This window comes from Sturnira hondurensis, unplaced genomic scaffold (assembly GCF_014824575.4).
Source record: "Sturnira hondurensis isolate 20B ecotype Veracruz unplaced genomic scaffold, ASM1482457v3 Scaffold0022542, whole genome shotgun sequence".
In the NCBI taxonomy this organism is placed as follows: Eukaryota; Metazoa; Chordata; class Mammalia; order Chiroptera; family Phyllostomidae; genus Sturnira; species Sturnira hondurensis.
Genome location: NW_028095173.1, coordinates 796,071 through 812,761, shown reverse-complemented (window position 1 = coordinate 812,761; position 16,691 = coordinate 796,071).

Sequence of the window (16,691 nt, the reverse complement as noted above, 5' to 3'; positions counted from 1 at the left end):
AACTCACACTGATCTTTTTTCTCTTCATGTCATTTTGCATTTTGTAACCTTTGCTCTGACATTACCTATTTAGATTTACAATTTTAGTACTCAAACAGTTGCTTGTTTCTTTGGATACTTCGTCTGAAACTAAGGTACCTTATTCAGTGTGATAGCAATACATATTTGTTATAAAACATTCAAACAACATGTGAGTATGTAAATACCAGGAAGTGAAAAATATTCATAATACTTCTATTCTCCTAATTCTACAAGATAACCATGGTTAGGAGTTTGGTGTATATTTTCCCAGACATTTAAAAAATCTAGCTATCAATAAAATTTTGTTTTAATGGCTATCTATTATTCCAATATATTAGAAGTACCTAGATTTCATCCTAAAAAATATTTGACATGTCAAACATGTACATTCACATTTAATTACATTTCCATTCATTTTCCAATTAAAAGATATATCTATTTTTAAATTATATTTTCTTGATTATGCTATTACAGTTGTCCCCATTTTTCCTCTTCCCCCCACTCCATCCAACACCCCTCACTCCCTCAGGCAATCTCCCACCAGTATTCATGTCCACGGGTCATGCATGTAAGTTCTTTGGCTACTCCATTTCCTATGGTGTACTTTACATCCCCTTGGCTATTCTGTAACTACAAATTTGTACTTCTAAAAATTTTTGCTTTTAACACATCTCTGCATAAGTATCAGATCTCTTTATATTTAATATTCATTTATCCAATAAGTATTTATTGATCAGGAATGGCCAGTGAGGCAGGAAGAAAACCTCCTGGCCACTGAGGCAGGAGGTTGTGAAAGCCATGTGCAGAAAATATTTAAGGACATAGTAGTCCACTATGTTAAATGCTGCTGGGAGATCAAGTAAGATGAGCACAGAGACCAGTGGATTTTGCAAGATGGAGGCCATTGGTGACCTTGGGAAAAGCAGCTCCTATGAATGGTGGAGAGGTAAGCATGGCTGAAGTGAGATCGACTGAGAGTGGTTGGGAAAGAAGCAGAGGCAATGATTATGGACTCTGTCAAAGAGTTTTGTTATGAAGGGAGCAGGAAAATGTGTCTGCCAGTGGAAAGGCCAACGTTTGCTGAGATGGCAGATAAGATTCCAACATGTTTGCCTGCTCATGGGAATGATCTGGCAGACAGAAGAAAACTGGCAATGCTCAAGGCAAAGGACAATGGCAGGAGGGCAACATCCAACACCATAGTGGAGAGAAGTCTGGCCTTAATTAGGAGCAGGGACAATTCATGAATTGAAACAGGAAAAAGGAAAATACAGATTCTGTAGATAGACAGATTTAGTTGTAGGAAAATGAGTTTTTATTGGATTGTTTCTCTGATCTCAGTGATGTATAAAGTTAATAGCTGAGAGTTGGGGAAGAAGGCATTAGAAGTTTGAGGAGAAAATGTGAATAGTTTTTTCTTCTTTGGTGATGGAGATACAATTACACTGTAAACAACTACATGATGACAGACTAAGTCCAAGTTAACATTTATAAAATCCTTGCTTCTGATAGATAGGTACCTCACTAATTTCTAATTGTTATATCTTTCTCTAATTCATCTAATTTTCTCTGTACCGATGTTGAGTCCTTTTACAGTTCTCCCTTGAATTTTTTACATCCAGAGCTTTTCCAGAACTGGGCTTCTTATAATTCCAGTACTTTGGGTCTTTGAGGTATTTTTTGTTTTCACAAGTCATTTGAGCTGATATCATAACATCCTCAGCCTTCCTTTTGTAATAGTGATCCATTTAGTACAATCTTAGTAGATTTTCTTTTGTAATATTCTATTTTTGTATTCATTGCAATTTAGTGAATTAGCTTCCTCTAAAGGTGAAGTGGTATAAACGATTTGAAAGTAAGATAGTGGGAGAAGCTAGTATCTTAAAGAAAAACACTCAGCTCAGGATTATGGTTCTTTAATGTATTTTTCCCAGGCAGAGTTTTCAGCCACTTAAATGACTCCCTATAATCATCCCATTAACTAAGTTATTGTTTAATTAAAAAAATCATGTTGGTGAGAATATAAATTATAATTGGTATAAATTTTCTGAAGAACAATTTGAGAATGCCAATTATTTTTAAATTGACCCATCTATGTGTGTGTATCTGAGGTCCAAGTTTGTTTTTGTTTTCCTATATAAGTCCATTTATTCCTACATGCATAAATAAACTTACCTCTGCACCGTACTCCTAGGAACTGCGGAAATGACGTGAATATGTATGTGTGGATGTGTGCACACAAATACACTGGTACTATTTACATTGTCTAGAAAATGGGAACAACCTAAATGTCCTTTAACACAGTCTGGTTAAATTACTTATGGTTTAACTATATTGTGGTATACTGTGGACACATTTAAAATATTGTAAGCCAGCAGTTAAGGACATATACAACATGTGTATAACATTGCTATTAAGTAAAGAAAAATAATTCAGTATAATTTTTGAAAATTATGTCTAGGTATTTGTATATAAAGAGATATGGATGAATTTCCCTGAAATGTTAACAGTGATATTCACTTCCCTTTCTGTATTGTTTCACTTTGTACACTGACATTTTTAAAAATATTTTATTTATTTATCTTTTGAGGGGAAGGGAAGGAGAGAGGGAGAGAAACATCAATGTATGGTTCCCTTTCGTGCGTCCCCTGATGGGAGTTGGCCTGCAGGGAACTGGCCTGCAACCCAGGTATGTGCCCTGCCTGGGAATCGAACCGCGATCGTCTGGTTCACAGGTCCGCGCTCAATCCACTGAAGCTACACCAGCCAGGGCCTGACATCTTTTTAATCAAAACATTTAAAAAACATTTTAGGGGGATAAAAAGTTTAAAAGAGGAATCAGTCATTTCCATACTTTCTAACTCACAGATATGATTTGGGTACCTCTCTCAATTCTTAACACTTTTGAAAATAAATCAGCAGTCCACATATTCTGCTTGCTGTTCAAAACATCACTCTAGTAACGGTGGGCATTAAGATACCATTTAGACTTCCACTTAAACATCAAGCTCACCAGAACATAAGGTTTTTTAAAAAATTATTTTATTGTTCAATTACAGTTGTCTGCATCCCTCCCTGTGCCACCACTCCCCCTGACCCCAGGCAAACCCACCTCCCCGCTTTGCTTCCACCCTCCCCCTTGATTTTGTCCATGTGTCCTTTATAGTAATTCCTGAAAACCCTCCCCCCCATTCCTTCCTTCTGGTTACTGTCAGATTGTTCTTAATTTCAATGAGAACATAAGCTTTTTAAAAACCTATTTAAAAGAAAAGTTTTAGCCTTAGCTGGTGTAGCTCAGTGGATTGAGTGCAGGCCTGCAAACCAAAGGGTCACTGGTTTGATTCCCAGTCAGGGCACATGCTTGGGTTGTGGGCCAGGTCCTCAGCAGGGGACACACAAGAGGCAAACACACATTGATGTTTCTCTCACTTTCTCCTTCCCTTTCCCCTCCTCTATAAATAAATAAAATCTTTTTTTAACGTTTTACATAGAGGCATTAAATACTTTCATTACATACTCACTACTCACAACACAGTACCTTCATTTTCATTTGAGAATCCTAATGCAAAATAATACATTTTAAACAATTGATTAAAATTTGATGACACTCTAGTTAAGAGTTTTCAGTGTGGGCAGCAGTGCCCTGGTAGAGAACCACTGCGCTGTTTTCTCATTGTCTTAGTATTTTGCCCTACTTTAAAATATAAACAATTGATTAGTACTTTTGTCTCCTAAATAGATTATAGCTCTTTATAGTTAAAGTGTATATTGTGCATGTTATAATTGTGCTTTTCAAACCCATTAGTTTATCTTGAAATCAATTGACTGGGTCACAATTGGCATTAGATTATATATATACACACAAATATTTATATATACATTATATAAGTGCATGGCATGTGATAAAGGTAAATTATGTTTATTGACTTATAGGTTCCAGCAAAATATCTGGAAAGTCCAGTGAGGTACTTAGGAAATAACTTAAAAATCTCAGTTAAATAGAAATCAGCTGTCCAGAAAGAAATCTTGGCAGCCTAGAGTTCAGCCCTCAAATCAGAAATTTAATCCAAGACGGTCATTTGAATCACAGAAGTAAATTTCAGTTAAGATGAGCATGTCAGTCTTTACTTCAGAATCCATTTAATCTTATTTTAGACAATTATTTTATTATTATTTTTTATCCTCACCCAAGGACATGCTTATTGATTTTAGAGAGAGGGGAAAGGAGGGAGAGAGGAAGAGAAACACTGATGCAAGAGAGACATCATTTGGTTTCTTCTCACACATGCCCGACTGGGACCAAACCCACAACTCAGTCATGGGCCCTGACAAGAAATGGAACCCATGACCCTCCAGTTTACAGGACTATGCTCCAGCCAACTGAGCCACACCAGCCAGGGCATCGTAGTCTTATTTTAGACAATTATTAAAGCTGGCTGTTCCTTCCCTAATCTATAAGAAACCAGAAAGAGGAAAGTAGAACTAAGTGAAAGGAATTCTGAAGGCTGACACTAACAGTAATAGGAAAGAATAATCAGTCTGAGAAGATCAGGGACACTACAAAAGAACTCCTTAGGTAGTAACGTAGGTACAAACAGATGTAGATGACTTAGTTGCACCTAAGGGCACACTTTTCAGGCTATATGAGGAATAGTGAGAAAAACTCTTGACAGGGATCAGCAAAGCTGGGCTTCACGTTTGTGCAGAACTAGCACCACAATATATATGGGTCAAGAGGCTTAACATCTCCCTCTGTCCCAGAGTCATAACTACAAAATGAGGCAGATAGAGTAAATGTTCCTAAAGTTACCTCCCTTTTAACAATTTTCTCATTTCAGTGAATTTACAGTTAAGACTAGTTTATGATCTAAATTCTAAACACATCAATTACAACAAACTGGGTAATTGATTTGCATACTTTTTTAAAAAAGTAAATGAGAAATTAAAATTTATTTTAAAGTATGTTTGTATTTTAAAATACTACTTTGTGTCTCTCTGTTATCTTACTACTTTACAATAACTCTGAATATTTACCTGAAAATATGTGCGGAATTTGGCTACTTATACTTGGTCATATTTCTACAGGGATTTGAGGTGACTTCAGTACCATTTAAGAAATTTTCTTTTTAAATTCTTCAAGTTTTATATTTTTTTCATTTTTTATGTTTTCCATTTTGTTATCCAAATGCAAACCCAATCCAGGTTTCAATGGCAACATTTTTTCTTTTCTTCAACAAAGAGTAAAGAATGGAGACCAGCTCTATCAGTAATGTTCACTGATAATAAAAGGTGTACCTTTCAAGAAACAGCTTCAGAGGGACCCCAGCAGGTGTCATTTGCAAGGGTTTACGGACTTTGGTCTTGGCAAACTTGATGCTGATGAAATGCCACTCACCTCAGAAACTGTTTTGTCAATGGCAGTGGGTATTGGTGGTTATTGGGGAACACTTCTTAGTTATTTTATGTAAACAGGGAGTCTGGGTATTTGCAAGCTCAGCTGCTTTGTCTCACTATCGGCAAACCGAGTGACACAGGGATCACAGTTGTGGCTATTACCTCTGATGCTACAGCTCACAGTGTCCAGGTGGCAAAAGCATTGGGGATACACACTGATGGAGAGAAAATGAAATGTACATTTCAGCATCCTTCTGGTCAACACATATACTTCTTTGATTCTTTTTTTTTTTGTTAAATTACTTTATTGTTGTTAACAAGCAATGTATTTCGTAATATTCAAAGCTTTCAGTTTATTAATGGCACAACACGTTGGCAGCACCTTGTGGAGTCTGTAGCAATGGGGGAGCAGGAATTATCAAACATGGAAAGAATCCCAAGAAAACTTGCAAATCTGAAAAACCATGTACTGAAAATGAACTTAGCTGCACAACTCTTCAGTGAGGGCATGGCCAGCACCTCAGAATGTCTGCTGTCAGTAGGCCTGCTTTCTTTTTAAAACTGTGTGGGTACCATCCACTTTTTATGCTTGATTAATAACCTGTTTGACATTTTTAATAGTAGGAACTATTATGGAAAGGGACTTATAGGACTTCTAAGGCTTGACACTTTAAAAAATCATGTAATTGAATATAAGGTGATTTTTTTTTACATTATCGGACACTAGCAATAATCAAATAATGAAAGGTAAGTGAAAACTAGAATTCCTGGGATTTTTGCTTAATGCTGAAAGCTTAAAATGGCTCTGCCAAAATTGTGTTTTCCCAAATATATTGCCTTTTCCATATCTTCTGACTTACAAATTCAGTCAAGACCATCTGGAATTATTTTAAAAGATGCTTAGACAGATATTAGCAACCAGTTCTAACCCCACCTGCGCAGACATTCCAGGTACAGATTACAAGATGAAGCTTTTCTAAGTGACCTGAGCATCCTTGACATTTCAGATGCTTGAAGGACATGGATGGCCCTTTGGACAGTTCAACATCAATACGGTGTCAATACTATAAACACTTTTTCACAAAGAGGATATTTGCCAAGATTGGTTTGATTGTTCACTAAAGTGAGGCATGGCTAGACCTATCAGATCATAAGGAAAATCTCATCTGTTGTGCTGATTATATTGCAGATAAGTTATCAGCTCTTTTAACTTGTAAGAACTACATCAGTGCACTGTATGCATTAGATCTCAAAGCCTCTAAAATTGGGTCACTGTTGTGTGTTAAAAAGAATGGTTTGCATATCCCTTCAGAAAGCTTATGTTGAGTCATAAATATTGATGAGCAAGTGGTAAGAATAGTGTTTTGTTAAATAGGTCTCATTATGGAATAGGTCCAAAGGACTATTATGGCATGATCACATCAGAGTTTATGGTGCTCTGCTTGATCTATCCTCTTGCTAGGTAGCAGTTAGGAATGACCAGAGGGGAAATGAAAACAGGGGCCTCACCCACTGCAATCTGACAAAAAACTTAGAAATCTAGAAAAAAGGAGACATGTCTCACCAATTAGCTCAACAGTCCTAAGCCTGGTCCAATAAGATTGCCAGGTGTTCAAACATCACAAGAAAAATCATAATAGCACAGGAGGAGGGCAGGAAAGCCTTTGAGATTGTCTATTAACCTCAAGGTCTGGGAAGAAAAGGAGGAGGGGGAACCTAGAAGTTGGTTACAAGCATAAAATCCCAGCAGTCAGGGCATTCAGACTGGCTGGGTGCCCACTGTGTGCAAGTGTGCTTCATAAATAAACGTGCCATCTCATTTCCACTATATGAAAAAAAGAACAAAGTTTATAAATTACCTCCTAAAAGAAGAATTTTACCTTCAACAGGAAATATTGTGAGCTTTCTGGATATATTCATCTTCTTGTAGATTTAGATGAGCATCTCTTTGATGGAGAAGTGTGCCATCAATCACTTTGTAAAGTTAAGAAAGGGTATAATAATCTGTTTCTTACAGTTCAGAGCTAAAGATATAGCTCATTTCCCTATAAAATGCCATTCATAAAGAACTGACATAAAAATGTCAAGGAAACATCGATCACCTCTACAGGATTAGAAAAGTTCAAGTTTTCCTAACACCAATAAATTCAGGCATCTGCTAAGTAACAATGGATATCCATTCGAATGAGGGACCTAAAATACACTAAAATTTAGATTAAGAGTAACTGGTCAACATTTGTTTTAAAGTTCAACTTACCATGTTTTCAAAATAGACCATTCTGCACAATGGACACATTTACATTTCTGACTTAGAATCTATAATTTACATATTATAAAATCTGCTTGAACTTTGGTGTTGCTCTCAGCACTCAGTTACCCAAACTGTACAAAGCAGTTAACAGCTGGCTAGCCAAGAGGTACTGTCTTTCAGTTTACTACTATAAGACTGAATAATGTGACTGGACACACTTTAAACTTGTTTATTCTACTTTAAAAATGAGGGAATAGCAACTACTAGGAGTCACCAACATACTGACTCCTTTTACAAATAGACTACATTCTTTAAAAGAACTTTGGTTTACAGCTCTTAAGAATCTTGACAGACTATAAAACCTTGAACATAATTTTTACTTACATATGAATATTGAGGTGTGGTTTGAGAATTGGCTAAGTTAAAATATTTATAGGCCACAAAAATCCCCTTGCAAGTGTACATGAAAATAGAAATACTTGCACTTTATCAGGCAGAAGGTAAACGCATGAGCCACGAGGTGGTTCCTGGTCCTGCAGTGAGGCTAGGAATCTGGTTTGGGGAAAATGCACAGGTGATGTGATTTCCATAATTTATTGCTCTGCACTTTGAAATGCTACTTTAATAGAGTAGATACTTACTTGACTCCTATTGGAAGAGCGCAATGCTAATCAGGGAATAAGAAGCCTTTACTTTATCTGGCCAAGATGGAGTCGTAGGTGGAAACACTGTGCCTCCTCACACAACCAAGTGTAAAGACAACAAAGTTTTAGTAACAAAAACACAATCAAAACAGACAGAAAATTGAACTGTACAGAAGTCTGACAACAACGAACCATTCAGCCAGACCAGTAAGAGGGGTGAAGTCAGAGGCTGGCAGAGTGGGGTCGCACAGGAAAAAGTGGCCAGACCAACCCAGATGCACAGGTGGCGGTTGGCAGATTCCAGGCGTGGGGTTGCAACAGGCAGACCCAGTGAGGGCGTAAGGCAGCAGGCTGACTGCAGTCACACACTCAGATAAATGAGGCAAAGGAGTGAGCAGTGAGATAGACCCTGCAAACCAGGGCCCCAGCGCCGGGAATTAAAGCCTAAAAGCACCAATTGGAAAAACTTTCGGGGTGTCCAGGTGCCGGGAGAGGCTCCAAGACTCACAGAGAGTTTGTTGGAGACACCCACAGGGTCCTGGAGGGTGCACAAGTTCACACATCCAGGAACCAGCACCAGGGGGGCCCGGTTTGCTTGCAGGAAGCAGCAGAGGGGACCGAAATCTGAGAGAGAGGGTGGAACAAGTTCCATTGCCCCTCTCTGACCCCGCCCCCACACCACATACAGTGTCACAACCCAGCTACGTGGGTTGCCCCACCCTGGTGAACACCTAAGGCTCCACCCCTCATATATAACAGGTGCAAACAGACCAAAACAGTATGGCTCAAAAAGAACAGCTCAAAGCCCCAGAGTCAATACTTCTAAGTGACCAAGAGATAGCTAACCTATCAGATGCACAGTTCAAAACACTGGTGATCAGGATGCTCACAGAACTGGTTGATTTTAGTCACAAATTACAGGAACACATGAAGGCTAAACTGATTGAAATGAAGGGAAATGCACAGGAAACCAATAGTGATGGGAAGGAAACTGGGACTCAAATCAAGGGAGTGGACCAGAAGGAAGAAAGAAACAATCAAACAGTAAAGAATGAAGAAACAAGAATTCAAAAAAGTGAGGAGAGGCTTAGGAACCTCCAGGACATCTTTAAACATTCCAACATCCAAATTATAGGGGTACCACAAGGGGAAGAGGAAGAGTGACAAGTGGAAAACTTATTTGAACAAATAACAAAGGAGAACTTCCCCAATCTGGAAAAGGAAATAGACTTCCAGGAAATCCAGGAAGCTCAGAGAGTCCCAAAGAAGTTGGACCCAAGAAGGAACGCACCAAGGCACATCATAATTACATTAGCCAAGATTAAAATGAAGGAGAGAATCCTAGAAGCAGCAAGAGATAAGGGGACAGTCACCTACAAAGGAGTTCCCATCAGCTGATTCCTGACTGTCAGCTGATTTCTCAAAAGAGACCTTACAGGCAAGAAGGGGCTGGAAAGAAGTATTCCAAATCATGAAATCCAAAGACCTACATCCAAGATTACTCTACCCAGCAAAGCTTTCATTTAGACAGATAAAGTGCTTCTCAGATAAGATCAAGTTCAAGGAGTTCATCATCACCAAGCCCTTATTATATGAAAGATTAACGGGACTTATCTAAGAAAAAGAAGGTAAAAAATAGGAACAGTGAAAGGACAGAAAACTCACAGTTATTAAGAACCACACCTAAAACAAAAGCAAACCAAGAGGACAGCTAGATCAGGAGCAGAACCATGGAAATGGAGATCACATGGAGGGTTAGCAACAGTGGAGTGGGAGGAGGAGAAGGGGGGAGAAGGTACAGAGAATAAGGAGCAGAGATGGTAGGTAGAAAATAGACAGGGGGAAGGCCAAGAATAGTATGGGAAATGTAGAAGCTAAAGAACTTGTGACCCATGGGCATAAACAAAAGGAGGGAATGGTGGGGGAGGGGGGTGCAGGATGGAGGGGCGTGAAGGGGGAAATGTGACAACTGTAATGGCATAATCAGTAATATATATATAAAAGAAGCCTTTACTTCAACTTCTGCTCCTTCTTAAGTCTACTTGTGTTTGGTAGATTTCAGAAAATAATAAAACACATTTTTCAGTGTTGAATAATGAAATTTCATAGCATGTGAGTAATAAATTGGAAAAATGGTCATATCCAGAGAATAAATGTGAAAAAATTTGTCTTATATAATTTTTTTTCAGAAATTTAGAAGAAACTTAAAGATGGAAATGTGCTAAGTGCAATTTTCTCCAGTCTCTCACACCCAGATTTGAAAAGATAAAAGGAAAAGGAGGTATATGTACTTTCACAAACAGGGTTATTTAATGGATGAAAGAAGAAACAAGCACGTTTGTCACCTGTTTGTGGGCTGCTCTGTTACTGAGTGAACATTCACAAAGTGCAGTTACTATGAAAACTGAACATTTTGAAAGATTAATGACTAGGTGAAAGTTGAGTTTCATTAATTGAAATTTACCCTAAATAGTATATTTTGATATATTTCTATATTTCTACCTCAAAGCCTTATGTTTTGAAAAGTAACCACAGTTATACTACATTGTATATGATCTGTTGCTGAGAAGTATGAAATATGAATTTTTTGCAACAGAATGAGTTTATATTCACCAGGATAAATCTTAAAGGAAAGTTGTTTGTCTAAGTCACCACCTTAACTTATTATTTATATACTCCAAGTTTTGTACCTGATCTTTACTCAAACTAAGTTCATATGTATAGCGTCTTGTCTTTTATGTTCTTTGCTGTTGCATTTTACTAATGTACTAATACATTCTGTATTTTAAGAAATTGGTGTCTTATATTAAGTGCTAAATTGGACAAACATTGAAGATAATATTTCCATCATTGACTTTAGTATAGTTAATTGTTCTTGCCCTAATGAAAGTGAGATATCAGATTTATATGGTATGATATGCTTCACAGTGAAATTTTAAAAAAATATTCATATTTGATTAGGGTTACTTAGTTTATAAACTCTCCTCAGTACCTTTGTCACTTTTTTGTTTGGAGAAAACTAACATTCCTTTCAGAAATTTATCATTCCTACTTTTCAACAAATAGTGCTAGAACAACTGAATATTCACCTGCAAAAGTATAAACACTAAATGGATCAAAAACCTACATGTAAGAAGTAAAACTGTAAAACTTTCAGAAGAAAAGGGAGCTGGGACTTAGATTAAGTGATAGTTTGTTTCTTAGATATGGCCCCCAAAGCACCATCAACAAAAAACTGGAGTCTATAAAAATTAAAACCTTGTGCTTCAGAGGACACCATCAATAAAGCAAGACAACCTACAGAATGGGAGAAAATTTTTACAAATATTACCTGATAAAGAATTTATACCTAGAATATACAAAGAATTTGATAACTCAATAATAAGCAAACAAGAACCCAGTTTTAAAAAATGGGTAATGAATGTGAGTAGACGTTCTTTAAAGGAGATATACAAAAAGCCTATAAGCACATAAATATATGTCTTAACATTATTGGCCGTCTGTGAAATGCAAATCAAAACTACAATGGGGAAAAAAACTACAATGAGATATCACTTTATGCCCACTAGGATGGCTACAGAAAAAAAACATAAATGTTGGTAAGAATGTGGAGAAACTGGAACGCTTACACACTGTTGGTGGGAATGCAGACACTGGAAACCAGCCTCTTAGTTCTTCAAAAGGTTAAATAGAGTTACCATATGGTCCAGCAGTTCACCTGACAGGCATATACCCAAGAGAAATGAAAACAAGTTCGTGTAAAAACTTGCATACAATTAGCTAAATAGTAACTACATAAATAGCTAGTAGTAACATAATAGTTACAAAGTGAAAAAGATTAAATGTCCCATCAATGAGTAAGAAGTAAAAACGTACTGTATTGATACAATAGGTCTCAAGGTAAATGTATTTACTTTATAACTGCCAGAACTACTTTTCCCCCCAAGTGACTGTACCACTCTGCATTTCATCTGTAGGAAAGTTCTGGTTGCTCTACTTACTCCCCAGTACTTAGTTTTGTTGTGAATTAGCCATTGAAACAGGTGTGCAGTGATATTTCATTGTGGCTTTCATTTTGCCTAATAGCTAATGATGATGAATATTTTTTGGTAGGCTTATTTGCCATCCACATAATTTTAGGTGAAATGTTTGCTCATGTCTTCTGCCCATTTTTTGGAACATTGCTTTTATCCTTTCTGACCATTAGTTACATAGTCTGGGCAAAAGTGTGTAGCAGACCGCTCTGCCTGGTTTTAGAAATTGTATCTCGACCCCTTGTGGCCAAGGGCGAGGGACAACCTCTGGAATGCGAGCCACAGGAGACAAAGCTTGTCTCTGGTAGCAAATGCTGCCCCAGTTCCTCTCCCTGCCCCCAAAGGTTGGTTGGAAGTGAATGATGGTTAAGACCCCCTCACAGTGGGGGGGGGCAACCTGAGCCAGACTTGATCACTTGGGAGGCCTTCAGGGAAGGACTGGTGGGGGGGGGGCTGCAACAAAGAGGGAGCAATGAACTCTTGCCCCCCTGCTTTGACATAGCCCGAGTCTCCATGTTCTCTGGGAGAAGTGCTTCCTGGCTCTAATCCCCTTGAGCCTGAATACCTGATGGGGAGGGGTGCAACTCCTTGCCTTGCTAGAGCATGTCCGGGGAAAAATCTGGCACCACAAAGACTTCCTGATAAACCTATGAAATCTGCTCTGCTAAGAGTGCTTTCACTCATATATTAAGAGTTCGAGCAGGAAACTCTAAAACCCGGTTCCTGACAGATTCTGAAGCCCTCAGATTTCTCTGAAATGTTATCTACAGTTTGATCCTTGCTGCCCTATATTCTTGTGTATTACAACCCAATAAAAGCTCTGGAGCAGGGGGCTCCAAGGCCTTTTTCTCCTCGGAGAAAGTGGCCGCTGCTGGCCTTTTTCCCCTGAGAAACTGCCCACCAGCCCACGGCCTTTTCCCAGCGGGGAAAATGGCCACCCCTCCTCCCCAAGCAGATCATGTCATATCTCGGTCGTATTTACACACCTCGACCGTGGCACCCGGGGGCACTTAGAGAAAAGTCACTCCCACAAAAGTGCACTATCAGATGTTTTACAAATTATTTTCTCCTGGTCTGGCTTTTATTTCTTAGAGTGCTTGGAAGAGCAGACATTAATTTTGATAAGAGTAATTTATTGATTTATTTTTCCTTTAGGGATCATATTTCTTAGTTTTATATCTAAGAAATTTTGCCTAATTCAAGGTCACAGAGACTTTTTTTTCCATTTCTTCTAGATATTTTATAGTGTTCAGTTTTGCATTTATGACATGATCCACTTTCAGTTAATTCTGGTATGTGGTATAAGTTGTTCACAGTTTTACATATAGATATCCTAGCACCTTTTGTTAAAAAGACTATTCTTTCTTTCTCCAGTGAATTAACTTGGAACTCTTGTCAAAAATTGAAATATATTTCTGAGCCACCAGAAATAATTAAAAGTGTTCTATTAATCCATGAGTTTAACTTTTGCCAATAATACTACAGCCTTGATTACCTTAATGTCTTTTTTAATATATATATATTTTTTTAATTTATTTTTTTAAAGATTTTATTTATTTATTTATCTTTAGAGGGGAAGGAGAGAGGGAGAGAAACATCAATGTATGGTTGCCTTTTGTGCGTCCCCTGCTGGTAGTTAGCCTGCAAGGAACCGGCCTGCAACCCGGGCATGTGCCCTGACTGGGAATTGAACCGTGATTGTCTGGTTCGCAGGCCCGTGCTCAATCTTTTTTAATATATTTTATTGATTATACCATTACAGTTGTCCCCTTCCCCTCATTCTCCCCGACTCTGCACACCCCCTCCCACCCACATTCTCTCCCTTTAATTCATGTCCATATGTCATAAGTTCTTTGGCTTCTACATTTCCCACACTATTGCCCTCCCCCTGTCTATTTTCTACCTACCATCTATGCTACTTATTCTCTGTACTTTCCCCCCCAACCCCTGCTCCTCCCACTCCCTGTGGCTAACCCTCCATGTGATCTCCACTTCTGTGGTTCTATTCCGGTTCTAATTGTTTCCTTAGTTTGTTTTTATTTTAGGTGTGGTGGTTAGTAATTGTGAGTTTGCTGTCATTTTAGTATACCAGCTTTTAATGGTTTTCTTAGATAAATCCCTTTAACATTTCATACAATAAGAGCTTGGTGATGATGAACTCCTTGAATTTGATCTTATCTGAGAAGCACTTTATCTGCCCTTCCATTCTAAATGAGAGCTTTGCTGAATAGAGCAATCTTGGCTGCAGTTCTTTGGATTTCATGACTTGGAATACTTTCCAGCCCCTTCTTGCCTGTAAGGTCTCTTTTGAGAAATCAGCTGACAGTCTAATGGGAACTCCTTTGTAGGTGACTATCCCCTTATCTCTTGCTGCTTCTAGGATTCTCTCCTTCATTTTAATCTTCGCTAATGTAATTATGATGTGCCTTGGTGTGTTCCTCCTTGGGTCCAACTTCTTTGGGACCCTCTGAGCTTCCTGGATTTCCTGGAAGTCTATTTCCTTTGCCAGATTGGGGAAGTTCTCCTTTATTATTTGTTCAAATAACTTTTCCACTCGTGGCTGTTTCTTTTCCCCTTCTGGTACCCCTATAATTTGGATGTTGGAATATTTAAAGATGTCCTGGAGGTTCTTAAGCCTCTCCTCATTTTTTTGAATTTTTGTTTCTTCATTCTTTTCTGCTTGGCTGTTTTTCTTCCTTCTGGTCCACCGCATTGATCTGAGTCCCAGTTTCCTTCCCATTATTATTGGTTTCCTGTACATTTTCCTTCACTTCACTTAGTACAGCCTCTATTTTTTCATTTAATTTGCAACCAAAATTAACCAGTTCTGTGAGCATCCTGATCACCAGTGTTGTGAACTGTGCATCTGATAGGTTGGCTATCTCTTTGTCGCTTAAAAGTACTGGCTCTGGGGCTTTGACTTGTTCTTCTGATTGAGCCATTTTTGGTCAGCTTGTGCCTGTTACATATGAGTGGTGGGGCCCTAGGTGTTCACCAGGGAGGGGCAACCCACGTTGCTGGGTTGTGACGCTGTATGTGGGGGTGGGGTCAGAGAGGGAATAACGGTGTTTGCTCCGCACTCTCTGATTTCAGTCCCCTCTGCAACTTCCCAGAAGCAAATTGGGCCCTTTTGATGCTGGTTCCCAGGTGGGTGGGCTTGTGTGTTCTAGAACCCTGTGGGTCTCTCCAACGAACTCTCCTGTGAGGCTGGGAATCTCTTCCGGCACCTTTTAAATTGGCGCTTTTATGGCCTGGCTGGTGTAGCTCAGTGGATTGAGCGTGGGCCTTCGAACCACACGATCATGGTTCAATTCCCAGTCAGGGCACATGCCTGGGTTGCAGGCTGGTTCCCGCGGGGGACTCGTGAAAGGCAGCCATGCATTGATGTTTCTCTCCTCTCCTTCCCTTCCCCTCTAAAGATAAATGAATAAAAATCTAAAGGAAAAATTTGAAAAAAACTTAAATTGGTAAAAACTAATTAAAAATAAATAAATAAATTGGTGCTTTTAGGCTTTATTTCCCATTGCTGGAGCCCTGGGTTGCACCATCTGTTTCGCTCCCCATTTTTGCCTAGTTTATCTGTGTGCAAATGTGTCACTGTGGTCAGCCAACTGCCTTAAACGCTCTGCTCATTTCGTCCCCACACCTGGGGTCTGCTTGCTCCCTGCAGCCTGCACTCCCAGGTCTGGCAGCCACCGCCTTTTCCTGCCACAACCCCTCCACTGGCCACCGACTCCGCCCCTTACTGGTCTGGTTGAATGGCTGTTGGTCTTCCATACAGTTCAGTTTTCTGTTCTGCTTGTGTTTTTGTTTCTAAATCTTTGTTGTCCTTAATTTTGGTTGTGTGAGGAGGCACAATATTTCCACCTAGGCCTCCATCTTGGCTGGAAGTCCCAATCCTCACTAGTTTAATGTCTTGAAGTCAGGTTGGAGTCCTCCAACTTCATTATTTTTTCAAAAACGTTTGGCTATTCTAGTTGTATCTTTCCATGAGAAATTTATAATCAACTTGTTGAATTTTACAAAAATTCCTTGTGGTATTTTGACAATTAATGTTGAACTTATAATTTAGGGTGAAATGACAGGTCAATGACATTGAATGTTCCAATCCACAAACATGTTATCTTTTGAAGGTCTTCGATATTTTTAAAAAATCAGTGTTTTCTACTTATACATATCTTTTGTTACATTTCATGTTTTGTGATGTGAAATGGTAATTTTAAAATCTCAATGTCTAAATGTTGATTGCTGCTATGTACAAATGACACTTTTGCATACTGATCTTGGTAAACTCACTTGTTAGCCCTAGTAGCTTTAAAAAAAAAAGATCCTTTGACTTTCCTATGT